General features: G+C 48.0%; 1 protein-coding gene across 3 annotated transcripts in view; it reads left to right on the forward strand.

Annotated features, from left to right (window-relative positions):
- Positions 1-16,202, forward strand: part of P3H2 (prolyl 3-hydroxylase 2) — a 120,231-nt gene that overhangs the window by 37,692 nt on the left and 66,337 nt on the right. The window lies entirely within an intron of this gene.

Here is a 16,202-nt window from a genome sequence, read left to right on the forward strand (position 1 = left end):
CCACAGGCACGGCCCCCCGCAGCTCCTGGTGGCCACGGTTTGCCGTTTCTGGCCAATGGGAGCTGCAGAGGGCCATGCCTGCGGAAGGTCAACATCAGCAAAATGTCTCGTCGCCCACAATCAGATTACCCTGATGGGCCACATGCAGGTTGCTCACCACTGCTCTAGCCTGATGATTTGCCCCATCAGAGAGAGAGAGAGAGAGTAATAATATGGCTAATTTGACTAGAAGCTCCTTGTGCAAGGGAACAGGAGTATTTGTGGCACCTTGTGCAAGGGACCAGATTGCATCGTGTCTCTTATAGAGAACCTGGGAAACTGTCTGTGCTTGACAGAACAGTTTCTTTTTGCTGCTGTTGAATAAAAAGAAAACTACAAGTTATCATATCCCTCAGTGTTTCTCAGTGCCAAAGATAGAGAAACCCAATGGAAAGTAATTGAAAAAGGCAGAAAGGGGATCAGGATTTTTTTGAATCACCCTGTAAAATTGAATGGAGAATTGTTTTAGGGGTGGCTTAAAAAAAAACCATAGGGAAGGACATCATCGTCTGTTAAATTCTGAATTTATCTGTTGAAGACTGTGCTATGTTGCTATGCAGGCGTACCATGCTTCACTCTTTCTAGAGGTTATATAGTCTACATTTGTTGATCCTGAATAGCGTGTGTGAATTAGTCAATCTGCTTTTTATTGCTCTTCCAAATATGGTTTCAGCACCATGTGCAGCAGAGCTGCGGTTCCCATTAGCGTTAGCCAGAATTATGTGTGTAATTCCCTGCATATGGTGCTGAAACATTACCCCTTATCTGTAGGCTTCCTTGACCATAGGAAGTTCATGCAGAAGGTTCAGTGGCCAATGAATTCAACACAAAAGGAGCGGGAAGAGGAATAATATCTCCGATGGATTCTATTTTCTCTCTGTTAAAAGGGAACCTAAAGCTTTAGGTTCATGTAAATCCTCCAAGGCAGCATTGATGAAAAACAGATCCACACCACACACCTACCTTCTGGTATGTAATACCACTAGATCTGATTGTTCTGTTGCATCTCCTCAGCGTTGAATTAAAAGCCAAGTTAAATTCTTCATTTTACAGCTGCCTCCTTTTTGTCCAGACCTGCGGGGGAGAAAGTGGGAGAGGTGGGGCAGCAGAAATTAATTACAAAGCTGTTTACATGTCAAGCTCCTAATTATATCCTGATGATCCTATACTTGCAGAGAGCTGATGACTTAATGATTCAGCCAGCCCTTTCCAAGTACTAGCATTCTGCAAATGTGAGAGAGCCTCTTAACATTTCATTACTTAATTCCCATTGCTTAATTAAGGGAAACTGTAGGCCAAAACTCCTGGCTGCATTACAGGGGCTTTGCAGAGATGGGCTGAGATAAGAGCCGTGCAAAACATTTTGCTTTCAAAGCTGGGGTTGAGGCTGATGGATTCTCTGAACGTTGGGGGAACCAGTTCACACAGCTACAGAATTTGCAAGCTCTTCCTCCTCTAGCTCTCCTTTCCCTACCCCGAAAAAGCCCAGAGCACTATCCCCACCCCCACCCCTGCTGTAAATCAGGAGGGATTTTGGCCCAACAGATAGGGCATAGGAGTGGGAGTCAAGAGAACTGAATGCTGATTGACCCTGATGCACTGTGACACCTTGGGCAAGTCAATTTGGCCCAGATTTTAAAGGTAGTTAGCCATTGCTGAGCTCAGCGTTGCCATACGTAACTGATTTAGGAGCCCAAGTCTCCTTTAGGAGCCCAAATCCCACTGGCTGAGCTCAGCAATGCCTAAATACCTTTAAAAATGCAGGCCTCTGCTTTTCAGCGCCTTCAGCTCTCTGTGCTTCTGTTTCCCCACCTGCAATATGGGGATAATGGTACTGACAATGCTTGGTACAGTGTTTTAAGATCGAGAGCTGGAAAAGGTGATGTCTGCACAAGCTGGAGGGGGATGTTCTTCAGGGAGGCTGGAGTTTCTTGGAAACCAAACGGTACACTTTGCAGAGCTCTGAATGGTGATCAGTGCAAACCGGAGGTTATTAACAGGTGAGCTCAATAGCTACCTGCCAGCCAGGCTCTTGATAGCATTAACCACCTGCTGCAGTGGGGGCACAAACTGAAGACAAAGATTCAGCATGGAGTTGAGTGGCTGGGCATATTCTCTTGATGAGCTGAGGAGATAAACAGGGTCGGCACCTGTCCCTGCAGGTTCAGTTGATTGTTTAGCTCTGTGCAGAGATGCAATGAGACTCCACCATGGTTAAATGTCTGTTTAGGCTCTGTAAGAAAGGAAGGGATATACATACAAAGGGGGAAGCGGATATAAGCTGGCTATGTAAGCCCCTGGATTACTCGTAGCCAAGCCAACTGCTGCTGGAATTTGACAATCTACATGTCCCTTGTACAGGAGAATTTCCATTGCCTGAATTACATCATACCCTAACCATGCAGACTTCAGTAGGATTTAAGCCTTTTTCCTGAACATAAATTAATATAAATAATTGCATGTTTCCCAGTTGGGTGAAGGAATGTGAACAGTGGGAAAAGTCGCGGAGGCGTTGCTGAGAGAGGCCACTCTAAGGGCTTGGAGATGCTCTGACTCTCTTCTTAGAGGGTGGTTTTTTAATGTGGATGTCCTAGCTGGCATTGGGGAAAAATGGGTACCAAGGGGAGGTGCCATGCAGAATGTGCCTTGTATTAAAGCACTTAACCTCGATCAGGCTGGCTCATGTACATTGTGTGAGATGCAACAGAGGAGATGGTGAGAGATTTTACTGAACTCTGTGTGTGTGTGTGTTTACACTTATAGGTGCTGTCAAACTTTTTCAAAGATACTTTTTCAAATATTGAGGTTTCCTCTGCATTGTGTGTGGCCCAGCATTATCTGTGACTTTAACTCAGCTCAGGGAATAGAATACCATAGTTAACATTTGTTCTCTCTTGTGTATATAGCTGGGAGAGCGCTCACCACCTGTTTTTTAAGAGCTGAGTAACGAGTAAGTTTCAAGCCACTTATGGTTATTGTGCATGTCATGTCATTTCTGTGTTCCAGGCCATTGTGGCGTGTGCACGTGTTTGTGGTGTGCCTGTCTTACTCCATCAGCGTGGTTTGAGTGGTGTTATTCTTAGTTCCAGTTGCAAAACAATCCAATCTGCCTGCTTCCACCGGGAGAAGGAAATGTAATTGGGGAAATCGTCAGCAAGTGCCACTTTCCAACCACCACCTGCCACCGTCTGTGGCTGGGGAAATTCAAGTTTGGGCGAGCTGCGAGATGATGATGATGATGAAGGCACTTAATAGCTCTTTATTGGTGAATGATGCACCCAAATACGTTCAGGAGCTGAAAGCCTCTTCCCCGCCCCCCATGAACTAGAGACAAGACTTTTATTAGGAAGGCAGGTCAGGTCTGGATCTTAAGCTGCGTACAAGCATCCACTTTGAAAACCATCTCTGTGGTTCATTTACTTATGCGTTGTCCGGAAGGCCAGAGACGCTGCTGTCATTTCAGTCGTGTGAGGGCTGTGCTCGGGAGCAAGCAGAGAACTATTTAAACAGTTCAGATAAAAATCGCTTTCTAACCCCTGGGGGTTAAACTTAGACCGATCGCTGCAGTGTAACCAGGAGCCTTTTCCTGGCGATAGCACCTTGACAGCATCCCTTGGGGATGTGAATTTGGATGTCTGGAAATACCTTTTCCTCTGGGTGATCTGCCCCTACTTGAGTCGTGTTCTCAGGCATTTTCCCATCTTCTGGGATGAGGGGGGTGGCCCGAGATGAGTGGTAGAGGGGGGCGGCTCAGCGTGCTTTCAGTGGTGGATTTGATTGAGGGCTTTGCTACTGGGAAGTAGCCTGGGGTCTAGTGGCATGTTGGAAGGGCTCGTTAGCTGGAAGGGGAGTGAGACTGAGGAGGCGGGGGTAGGTGGGTTGTTGTGTCCACTGGTACCAGGCGCTGCCCATTGCTAGCAACTGAGAGTTGGTGATTCTCGCTGAAAACTTTTTTGCCTTCTTTCCCCACAAACTGCCTGTGAATTTTGACTTACCGAAGCCGGACTGAGGCAAAAGCCCTCATCTCTCACGTTGTGGAGAGGGGCAGGCCGGGTCCCTGCAAAGGCCCTAAGGTTCCCTCTGGATGTTGGCTCACAGGCTGGCTACTGGCCCTCGGGACTCTAGCCTCCTGGGCTATCAGGGCTGGGAACAGTGGGGGAGGTAACGTTCTCCAGGCTGGAGCTGTGGGACGCGTCCAGCTGTGCTCCTGCCCACCCGCACGGCGGCTCAGAGGGGACAGCAGCCTTGTGGCCTCCGAGGAGTATTTTCACCCCGTAACAACAGCAGCGAGTTTAGTGCCCCGTGCAGAGACACAGCACAGCTGTTCTGAGGAGGTGAAATGGGAGCAAGCCGCTGCCCAGAAGCAGCGAGAGCCTTTGACCCTTCAGATGCGGAGCCAGCCCGAGAGGGGCGCGGTGGGGAGCCTGGAACCTCCAATGAGGTTTCCCTCTGTGCTGGGAGGGGAGTCAGTGATTCCAGCCCAACTCCCACTCTCTTATCCCTGCTGCTTGTCAGCCGACAGACTTGGAGAGGGGAAGGCAGGGGCCGGGGGGCAGTAAGGGGCTGAGAACAATGGTGGCTCAGATTTTCCAGCTGTCAGATATTTAATGTAATTAACTCTCCCCACCCCCACCCCCCTCACTACTCCCTGGGGAGCCAGCTGCAGGCCTGCCTGCAGCCAGCTAGACCCAAATCCCGGACCAGATTCCCAGCCTCCCCCGCCCCCAGGGGACGGAGCCTCCGTTGGGCGGGCATCCAGCGGAAAGGGGACTGCTTAGCCGTCTTCCAAGAGAGCGAGTCTGGCAAGGTGTGAGCAGCACCCTGGGGACTCGGGCACAGGGGCAGCTGCGTGCAGAGATGGTCATAGATGGGATCACTCGCGGGCAACCCCGAATATTTGCCCCCCACCCCCGAAAAGTACAGCAGGCCAAACAGAAGTGGGGAGAGAAACGTTTCTGTTGTGGGAGCAGGGAAATATGGGAAGGGCACCTCTTCTTGCCGCCTCCGAGTGCTAGGCGCACATGAATCCCATCCCCTCTGGCTGTAGAGCCATTGTGTAGCTCTAGGAACAAGGCCTTCCTGGAAAGCAAACAGCCTGCAGGCCAGCTGAGAGCCTCCTTCCCCTCCGGCCCCTCCGTGTGCCGGAAAGCAGGGGGTCAGTTCCCCCGTCATGTGGGGGTAGGGATCCCAAAATCCCCTGGGGCAGCAGAGCTGCATGTTGCGTTTGAGGCCCTTCTTACGCGTGAGAGGGGCAGGCAGGATTTGCCCTGACCCGTTTTCCTTTTTGCCGTGATCTGAGCTGTGTGCAGGGCTGGGGAGGTGTGCGGCCAACGTGTAAGGCAGCTATTGCGGGGGGGCAGGGATGTGGGAGAGGAGATTGTTATGGGTTTGGTGGCGCCTTTCCCCTGTGGGCTGCCAGTTCAAATCCAGCCCAGCTCCGTAGGGACTGAACCTTGCTACTATCTAATGGCTATTCTGTGGCACGTATGCGCTGTCAGGTCTCGGTGGGTCTCATGGGTGGGGGGTTGATTCCCGCTCTGCGGGTGGCATTGTGAACGTGCCCTAGGACTGCACAAAATGAAGCCTGTAGGTTTTGTCGAGTCGGCTGTTCAGAGCTGGTTGTGGAGTCCTCTAAATCAGTGCTACTCAAAGTGGTGGTCCGGGGACCGGTGCCGGACGCCGAGCCATCGGCTGCCGGTCCGCGCGCACATTGGAAAATAAAATTGCCAGTCCCCCATATCAGATAGCTTGAGAAGCACTGGCTCGAATGAGATCCAGTGATTTCCTCCTCCCCTGCTTCCCGCCACCCCAGACCGGACGCCCTGCCTGTCGTCCGGAGGATCTCGAGTTACCCTGTGTGAAGTCACATTTTTCCGAAGCCTTGTTTCATTGCCACTGCGAGTGGGGATGGAGTCGGGGCGGCCTGCGTGAATGCTCTGTGTCCTGGGTATCTACTACCAGAGCAGTGCATAGGCCTGCATGAATTTCAGGCTTTCCTCAGGGTTTGGTTTCCAGCACTTGACTCCCTAGACTGTGTTACAGAATTCCCTTCTGTCCAGGCTTCATAACTGGTTTTATAACGACTCTGGTTTACCAGCCGGAAAGCAGCTGGCTGCACATTCCTAGAGTCACTAGAAGTCTAAGCCTTTCACTGTTTCGTCTTGCAATGCTTCTCTGTCACGTTCGGCTTCTCTGCAGAGAACTTCGCTGCTCAGATGGACAGCCGCAGACTCTGACCTCCTCTGGTTACCCACAGATCAGGGACAGCATGGGCAGCAGCAGAGCAAATTGGCTTGCTCGGTGACCTTGGGCTAGTCACATCGTCACTCTGTGCCTCGGTTTTCACATCTGTATAATGGAGATGGCGATATTGACCTGCTCTGTAAAGCGCTTTGAGATCTAGGAATGAGAAGAGCTAGGTATTTATTTTGTTTTATTAACCAGCTGCCTAGAAAAAGAGCAAATTCCGTCCTCATGTAAGTACAGGTGACTTTTATTGAAGTCAATGCAAGTTGCACCCAGCGATCACTGAGTTGGAAGGATGGGTCAAACCCAGTTGACATATGGGCTAGGAGCCTTCTCTGGGCCTCCTCCTTGTCCCCTTCCCCTGCTGTGTCTCCGAGAGGGGGATGGTGAAGAGCTACATGGAGCAGTAGCGTGGCCCTTTCCATCCATCCACCCCACCACTTGCTGGGTGCGGCTGGTGCTTTCAGTGCAGCCTGGCCAGCAGTTAGGCTGCTGGAGGCCTGTCTACACCGCATTAGTCTCAGCGGCTCCCCCTACTTTTTAATAGGGATGAATTTGAGACTCTGGGTTTTTATTCCAGACTGAGAATATTGCGTTGAGTAAACTGCTCTGGTGGGAGCAGCACATGGCCACTCGAATGGGTCTTTCTTTCTACCTGCGACTGCTTCTCCCCTTTCCCTTGTCCTGGGTGCCTTCTCTGAGTCAAAATGACTGGACTATCTTTGGCCCATGCTGGTAACATGCTTTACTAGCATATTTTAGTGGGGAGCAAAGGTGGGGAGGTCTAAAGTCTGCAGGCTCAGCTCTGACCAGTTTCTTACAAATAGCTGGGCTCAGGTCTCCGATCTTTATTTGTCCACTGCACAAGAATATTTTCCTTCAGGGAGAGTGCCCAGGTGGGGGCAGGGGGAGACGAGGTTAAAAACTTCTCTCCCTTAGTTTATTTTTTTTTCTTATTTGTTTGCAAAATCCATCTAAAACTTTACATATGTAGGACGTTTATTAAAATAAAAATAAATACCTCAGGGCTCTCAGAAGATAAAACCTGTCAACAACCCTACAATACTAAACAGGTGTGTACAGCTTAGTATTCTTGAGGAACCCTACAATAACAAACCATTGTGTGCAGGGCAGTACACTCAGCAGCCCTACAGAAAGAAGCCAGTGTTTACAACCCAGGGTTCTTGTGCAACCCTGCAATAACAAGTTGGTGTGTGCACAGTGCAACACGAATCTCAGTCATTTAGTTTCAAGGTCCAGGGTGTTTATTTTAAACAGTGATTGAAGCTAGTTTTAAAAACTGATGCAGAATATCTTGACAAAAATGTCCCCTTTCTCTCTGCTGTCGTCTCCCCCCCCCCCCCCCCCGCTTCCTCTTATCTGTTTAGTGGCTTAAGGATTTACTAGGTTTCCTGCTGCCCAAGGTTCCTTTCGCCAACAGTCACAACTGAAAGGGAGGCAGAAGTTTAAAAACGAGTCCTTTTAAAATCGAGATTTTGCACATTTTTCAGAACCCCAGATAGTTTCTGAACCATAATCGTAGCTTAAAATACGGCTTCCATTTCTCGAGCTAAAAAGCAAGACATTTTATTGAACACAGAACTACGTCCAGCTGCCGCTTGAGCTGTCTTTGTTCTTGAAATGGAATTACCAGATATTCTATAAATTCTTCCCCTCGTGGGGGAGTCGGCAGAATGAGAGAGCGGAAAAACACACTAAAAGTCTGGCTGGCTCTTTGAAACTTGGATTTGAGATCCATTCCTGTTCGTTTTAAAGGGACCCTCTCAAATTGGCTTGGGCCCCAAACGTAGACTTTTTATTTAATAATAATAATAATTAATAATGTTTGTCTAAATAATGTTTGTGTATTGCATATGTAAGTGTATCTATATACTGTATATATGTGTATGCATGACCTATCTGAATGTAGGGGGGTGTGTGTGTGTGTGTGTGTCCATACACACATACCTAAGTAAGTATCTGTCTTTGTGCTGGTATAAATGACTACACAGAGAAGGGCAGTGGAGAATCAAGCCCTAGGTATCTGCATTCTTTCCCCTGGCCTGGCTGTTGACAGGCAGTGTGACCTCGGGTGGTCTCCATGGGTTGGAAAGTGCCTGCTCGCATTTGCACACACCTGACATGCAAGTCTGTCTCCCGTGCTCAGCTTGGCAGTGGCTTCCCGGTCAGCAGCGCATGGCCACGGGTGGGGCTTGGTGGTGGGCTGTGGAATTGCTCGAGGAGCTTGGGAGGTTGACGCGGTGTCTCCCTTCTTCCCTCACCCCATTACACAGCCGCAGCACGCTTAAACTGTGTACCGAGCTGCAGATTTGCCCCTAAGTGATGAAGAATAGGCACCGTTGACTATCAGAGGCTGCGTAATCAGGGCTGTTCGATTGCTATCCTTCCCCAGCCTGCTGTCCCCTCTTCAAGAACCTGACATGGCTTGGAGGCCGCAGGCTCAAATTTGCCAGTGGCGGAAGAGAAGTGTGGAGTTTGACAAGGGGAGTGATCCGAGAATTCCCTTGGGGCAGTCTAGTCGCCGACTCCGTGGGCGCTCCGGGGCTCACACAGTCACCGAAAAAGATCGTGGGTGCTCAGCACCACAAAGCCGGATTAGTCTTTTGTGAGCCCCAGTGCTCAAACCATGGCCCTGCCTGCTGCCCTGCCGCAAGGCCTTGGGGCCCTCTTTGGCCTCTTCACCCCCCAAAGCCCACCTCCACTCGGCCTCTCTTACCTAAGGTCTGCACATTCGAGAGAGCATCTGTTTGAGGAGGGAGCATAATTTAGTGGTTATTCTCGGGGGCTGGGTTTCTTGGGTCTTTCACACAGCAAACAGGTGAGAGAAAATGTAAAACTAGAGGGGGTTGAAAAATGCCGTTCCAAACGTTTTTCCCAAAGGAAAATGGCTTTTCAACAAAAACAGAAATTTTTATCCCAAAATTTTCATTTTCATCTAAATTTTTTTTTGTTTTCAAAGAAAATTTTTGACAAAAAAGGAAAATGTTCATTTTTAATCCTTTTTTTTTTTTTTTTTTTTTTTTTTTCTTCTTTTCGGTGAGGACATTTTTTCCCCACACTAGTTCTAAGCAAGATCACAAAAATTGGCCGGGCTCGGTGCAGGTGTTGAGTCCAAAGTGGGTTAGGGTCCATTTTTATTTTAATATAGGTGGGATTTCAACTTGATACTGTCTCTAATAATTGCACCATAGGAACGGCTCCTGAATATTCTAATCAATGGAGCCATACAGCTTTGTAAAGCAACAGCCGTTGTGATTATAGCAGGTGGGTGTGTACCAGGCTGGCTTCTCCTGATCTATCAGACACATTGCATGTGTTTTCTTTTTTAGATTACCTAAGCACGACAGACACAATGTTTACCCATAAGAACAGCTCCAGAGAAAAGACTCTCCCCGTCTCCCTGCTAAACTTTATCCCTATTTGACAAACTATTTAAGACTGTATTATACATTATCAAGATTAAAAATAAAAAAGCTGCCTAAATACACAGTGACCAGAGAGACCGGAAACGTGGGGGCTTCCCTTAAACAAACACAGAGCAGGAAGTCTCAGTAACGAGGCTAACGAGCAGGGCTTAATTTGTATTGAGAGAGGTGCAGGGGCTCAAGGAATTTTTTTTACTTTCATAACTGACGCAGCAAGCCCAGAGGGGCCAAGGCTATGAATGGCCAAGCTCGGGAGCAAATTAAGCCCTGCTAACATGACCTCCTTAACTCTCACTATTGTGCCTCTGGTTTTTTTTGCAGCAGTCTGAATTATTGGCAGTGTTGGCCCCAGCTTTAGATTTCTTCTCTCAGGATTAGTGGTTTGACAGGACGCTGATATCTCAGCTTCCTACTGGACACTGACCTGGAGGGCATCCGATCCCGTACTGTCAGCCAAAGGCATACCTGGGTCAGGAAATATTCTCAAGCCAGGCTCTAGGTTCCTTAGAGTTGGCCTTCGTTCCCACGTGATTGTCATTTAGTATCGTGTCCAGCACCATGCTAGGTGCTTCACTGAACAGACAAATCAGCAAAACATGGACCCTGCCCCAAAGAGCTCACAAGCTAAGGCCCCACTCCTGCAAACACTTACACGCCCGCTTAATTTTAAGCCCAGAAGTAGTTCTGACTGTGAAATCAATGGCACTTCTACACAGAGGACGTAGTTGGGTTGGTTGGGGTAGCGTGCAACTTGATTTACGCTGCAGTGACCCCGTAGTTTTGGAGTGGTGCTCATGGACTCCAAAGCAGCACGCCCCAGTCTGTTGCCATCGACCCGAAGGAAGAGCTCTGCAAGGGAGAAGGCAGAGAGAGGCCACTGAGGGGTGTGTAAACTAAGTCCCCTAGTTGATGCATCTAAGCAAGGTCAACAGAAGGATGCTTACATTGACCTAGCTACTCTCGCTTGGGGAGGTGCTGTCCCTACCGCAGTGGAAAACCCCCTTTTATTATTGTAGGCTGCGTCCACACCAGTAGCTCTCCATCTTCCCAGACTCCTGCACCCCTTTCAGGAGGTCTGATTTGGGTTGCGTACCCCAAGTTACCCTCCGTTCGAAACGACTTACTTACAAAATCAGACATAAAAATATAAACGTGTTCCAGCACACTCTTACTGAAAAATCACTCACTTCCTCATTTTATTCCACTATATAATTATAAGATAAATCAATTGAAATATAAATATTGTACTTTATAGAGCAGTATAAACAAGTCATTATATGAAATTTTAGTTTGTCCTGACTTCGCTAGTGCTTTTTATGGAGCATGTTGTAAAACCAGGCAAATCTCCAGATGAGTTGATGTACCCCCGGGAAGACCTCTGCGTACCCACAAGGGTGTGTGTGTACTGGTCTACCCTGTGGGGTTATGCCTGCATGGCTGTGTCTCTGTAGCAATGCTACAGTAGTCCCTGGGGTGTAGATGTGGACTAAGGACACACACAGGCAAAGCAGAGCTGGTTAGAAAATGTTGGTGACATTGAAATTGTACTCTCCCATCAAAGAAAAAATTATTCCAGGGAAGTGTGTGTGTGTGTGTGGGGGGGTGGGGTGCGCGTGTACATATGGTATGTATAAATTTTAGACTGTGTGTATGTTAATTATATAATCACATATATCAGACCATAGACACTGTTCTCCCTTTAATAGTATATGCTGTATTCCTCCCAAGGCCTCTTATTATCTGGTTGAGAGCAGAACGTACATGTCAGTCTGAGGAGGGTTTTTTCCCTCTTCTTTTCCCACTCTCTAATTTAAGTCTTCCTAGGACTTCCTCGATCCAGAACTACTACTCTGGCAGCGGCAGGAGAGTGAGTCATGCCTGAGGCCTGTAATCCCACCGCCTGCTTTTGGAAGGCAGCGTTGGGTCAGCTTCAGCAGTGTAAGGCGTTTCAAACAAAACAAACCCATTGTGCCGTGTGTCTTGTGCTGTTGGCCCTTTGACAGCTTCAGCACATTAAAAAGGGGGAGGGAATACTCATTTGTAATTAATAGCTTAATGAATGCCTCTCCCCTCCCCACCACAAGCAAAATTGCTTGCTCTGTTCAGGTCAGGGGCCAGGCTGTTTTATAACTCACCCCGTTCTATGGGACAGTTGTACTCTGTTGTTAGTTCCAACAAACCCCTTCTGCCTATGCCCCCCTAGATGAAATTATTGTTGTAAAAGTAAAATCCTATGGGAGCCATGGGTATATGGAGAACCTCAGATGCTGTGGGTTGGAAAAGGTTGTAAGTGAGGATTTAAACTGTGGTTTCTGATTTAGATTTGATGGGTATTGCACAGTGTGTGCTGATGTGCGGTTATGATATCCTGTGAGTGTGGTTTACAGACAATGCTGGTGGCATACTTTTTCATTATAAATATTATTCATTATAGGCCCTTGATCTCTTAGCAGGGATTCTTCCCTAGTACCTTATGCTGGAGTAACAGCATATCATACTTAGCATAGCAAGCAGGCAGCCCACTGATGGCACGGAGCAGCTGAGATCAGAGGATGGGTTCACCTCTGCTCAGACTGCTAGACACAGTCTGAGCCTCCATGGGTGGAGAGGAGAGGCTGTAATATGCCAAGTGAAGCTGTGGATGAATTCTATTAGACTCCTTAAGGGAACAGCACTCAGCTTCCCTGGTGCGGGAATGGGGCTATTTTGATTTTTCCCTAGCACCGTAAGGGTATTGATGACACATTGCAGACAAAGGCTCGGTGGCAGGTGCGTTTTCCAGGAGTGCGGGTGGGGTCTGCACTGTGGGGTAGGGATACACCTGGTATATTACAAAGGTGCAGTGTAACTAGTTCTAGCGAGGGTATTGTATCATACTGGATCTGGCACTGTGTATTTGTATGTGAACTATGTCTATTGATAAATAAGCTTGTTTTTGCATGGGGAGGTAGCTGGGTACAGGAGCAGTCTGAGCTGTTTTGCCGCTGGCCGGGGTGGAAAATGTTTTCCCTGCCGACCCCCAGCAGCCAAAAGTAAAAGAACCAAGCGGTGCAGTGGTACTACGCCGTCTAGGAGCCCCTGGAACTGGCCCTGACAGGGTACGTACTACTTGACAGCTCTGTGAAATCGGAGTGCCCCTGGAGATGGCATCCCTGCATTCTCAGTCCGGGGAGCTTTCCAGTATGCTCAGCCGAGGACTAGCTACTGCTCTCCGGAACGACCAGGGAAAGCAAACACGCAGACCCTTGGAGAAATCATGTTGAGATTAAGTCAATGAAAATGCAAGCTGCTGCTTCCAATAACAAACCCAGAGGTTTAGTGGCGTGTGCATTAAAACTTAGAAGGGAGAGAAAAGTCAAATATTTGTATCCACTCCGGAAGCTGTTCTGAAGGAAGCCAACTTCATGGTACATTGACTTCTGACCTCTTTCCCCCTGTTTGTTAGCTTTAGATCCAGCGCTGAAGGATCAGAGCTTTCAGAGACCCTGACAAATTAAACACAGGGTGGGCGCTGTGCCAAAGCCCCGCGTGGTTTGATTTCGTTTTTCATTTACTTTTATTTGTAGACATTTAACATTACTTTCTTGGCCCATATTGTGAGACTGGGCTCAGACTGAACAATCAGTTAATTATATTAACAGACCTTTGAGTGAACAGGGAACTTTTCTGCCTCCTTTTAAACAATCACAATAGATGGGGAGGCTGTTTCTAGCGCTTAGTCACTAGCTGGAGGACTTCAGACAGTCATTAAGGTGTGGGTGTAACAGGGGCCGTGGCTACAGGGGGACAAAGGAGCTGGGTCCTAGGGGAGACCCTGTCTTCACCGGATAAAGTCCCTTCAACTCCCACCGCTCTCTGTGACTTCTCAGAAGCTTCTGCTCAGTCCGCTGCCCTCCCTTGCTGTCCCCTCTTTGCACACACAGCAGGCTCATGATGGCCCCAGTCCGTGCTAATCTGCCCTCCCCTGTATCTGCTGCCCCCACTTTGTCTACCTTGGGCAGGAGGCTGGGAGAGGAATGTCACTTACCTAACTAGAATCCTGCCTGTCTGGTCCCTGGAGCTGCTCCGTTACATCTGACCCAGACAGGCAGGAACCCCTTCCCTCTACTGTCAGTTGAGAAGTGAAGGGAGGGGCTGGAAAGCGGAGAACTGGATATAAAATTAGACTCCCTGGGTGAAATTCTGGCCTTTCAAGTCCACAGGAGTTTGGCCATTGATTTCACCCTGAATTTCAAAGTTGTTTCAAAAGAAAAATGTGGATTTACTCTATCAATAATTACAGGGGCAGGTCCAGCGCCGCTGTAATGGAGTGGTGCTGGTTCATTTGCCCATCATATGCTGAGGGTCTGGCATGCTGTTTCTAGACACTGGGGTATTCGCCATCCTTGGTTAAGAAATACCCAGTACATAGGCCATTGTTGCGGTTATAAATTGTGCACATTTTCAAATACAAAGGGAGAAAAGAACAAATTTCCTTTTCCCTGGTGTGTTTAAAAAAGACAGCTGTATGGTGCCATGGTAATGGGATTGTGTTTACCCCTGTCTCTAAGTGCTGGGAGGAGTCCTCCATCCTGCCATGCAAATCCAATGAAGTCCGTGGACACGAACCTTTCAGTGTGCTGAAGATAGAGTCCAATTCAGCATTGCTTTGCACGGGGCCTCGTCATTCACACCAGTGCAGAGTGGGTGGAAAAATGTCACTGTAAAAGCAGACACCAGGTCCAGGACTTTGGTCCCCTAAGTCTTCGTATCTATCACCATGTTGCACAACATGGCTGTAGGGTTAAAGCTCATTATCCTGTCTCAAAAAACACAGGCCTCAACCTCTGGATCCCAAGGGAAATCACTATTCAGGTTTAGCTAGTTGGAAGATGCTCTAGAGCTAGTTGGAAGATGCTGCTTTATTGAAATTTCAGCTTTTGGTCTCGATTTGGGCTGAGAAATTTTTTCGATATCTCGGAAATTTTGGTGGGGTGGGAGAATCTTCCCTGCCCAGCTCTAGTGAGCCCCGCAGTGTTGGGCCTCGTACATGCGCGTGAGTAATTCTGATTGCGACCAACAGAGGGCAGTGGTGCACATGCACATCACTATTTGCGTGCAATGCCTCGTGCCATGACAGGAATGGTGTCTTCGTCGGTGGTACAGTAACCCACTTGAAAGCACGACTTCATTCTCCATGTTCCCGTAGGTTTATAATGCCGGATAATAGCAATCACAAGCAGTGATTTATGCTTCTGACTCTTACATTTTTATTTTTATTTTTTTCAAAAGTGACCTAGTCCAAATATCAAGGGTTCGAATGTGCAAGGTTTTCTAATGGTTGGTGCCACGTCGGATGTTCCATAGAAACACGACAACTCACAAGCCAGCCTAAAGCACCCAATCTTGGTGCACGGAGGGACAGTGAGACCCCTGAATAGCTTCAGGGGAGAATACCAGTTTTTATGCTGAAATTTCAGCTCCGCAGGGGCGTGTGGTACAGTCCAGATGCTTTCAGTTTCATAAGAGGCTGCGTATGAGTGTTCCGTATGCCTAAATGTGTTCCCAGAGGGCTAATCCAGGCCTGCTGAGCTCTCTCCCTGTGCACTGCGGCCTGATTTCATCCAGGCTACTCAAATCAGTGTGGCTCTATACAGGCCATTTCTGCCTAGCAGTTTCTCAGTTGTCTTGAAGTGAAATCTGACCTCTAAAACGATAAGGGACTCTCTGAAATCAGCCCAAGGCGATGCGGATATAGTCACATCAACTGTGACATGGCTTCATATTGTCCTAGCTTGTTTCATCAAGAGAAAATATTGTAAGTATTTTTCCGACTTCTATTATTTTCATCCTCCTTTTTTTGTAGTGCTATGGATTAAAATTCCAGCTAGTCACCTCTGCATCGAGGGGGTTTCACATCGGGCTTAGGTCACAAGTGCAATGAGTTTCCCCAGTGCTTGAGCGATTAAAAAGCAGACTGAGTAAGGCATTAGAATGTATGCATTATAAAAACGCTTTGAAATGATTAGGACTTTCACATGACAAAACATGCCGTATAGACTCAAGGAGCTCAATCTACTGAGTTCACCAAAGAGAAGGTTAAGGGGTGAGTTGATGGCAACCTGTAAGTACCCACCTAGGGAACAAATGTTTCATAATGGGCTCTTCAGTCTATAATAATACACTCCAATGGCTGGAAGTTGAAGCTAGACACATTCAGACTGGAAATAAGACCTAAATTTTTAATAGGGTAATTAACCCTTGGGATGATTTACAAAGGGTCGTGCAGGATTCTCCATCACTGGCAATTTTTAAATCAAGATGGGATGTTTTGCTAAAACATACGGTCTAGGAATTCTTGTGGGGCAGGTCTCTGGCCTGTGTTACACAGGAGCTCTGACCAGATGATCACAATGGTCCCTGCTAGCCTTGGAATCTATGGATGCACTTGTGCATATGAAACTGTGAGATCTGCTGTTTCTCACCCTCCCT

The sequence above is a fragment of the Natator depressus genome, chromosome 9 (assembly GCF_965152275.1).
Source record: "Natator depressus isolate rNatDep1 chromosome 9, rNatDep2.hap1, whole genome shotgun sequence".
Classification (NCBI taxonomy): domain Eukaryota; kingdom Metazoa; phylum Chordata; order Testudines; family Cheloniidae; genus Natator; species Natator depressus.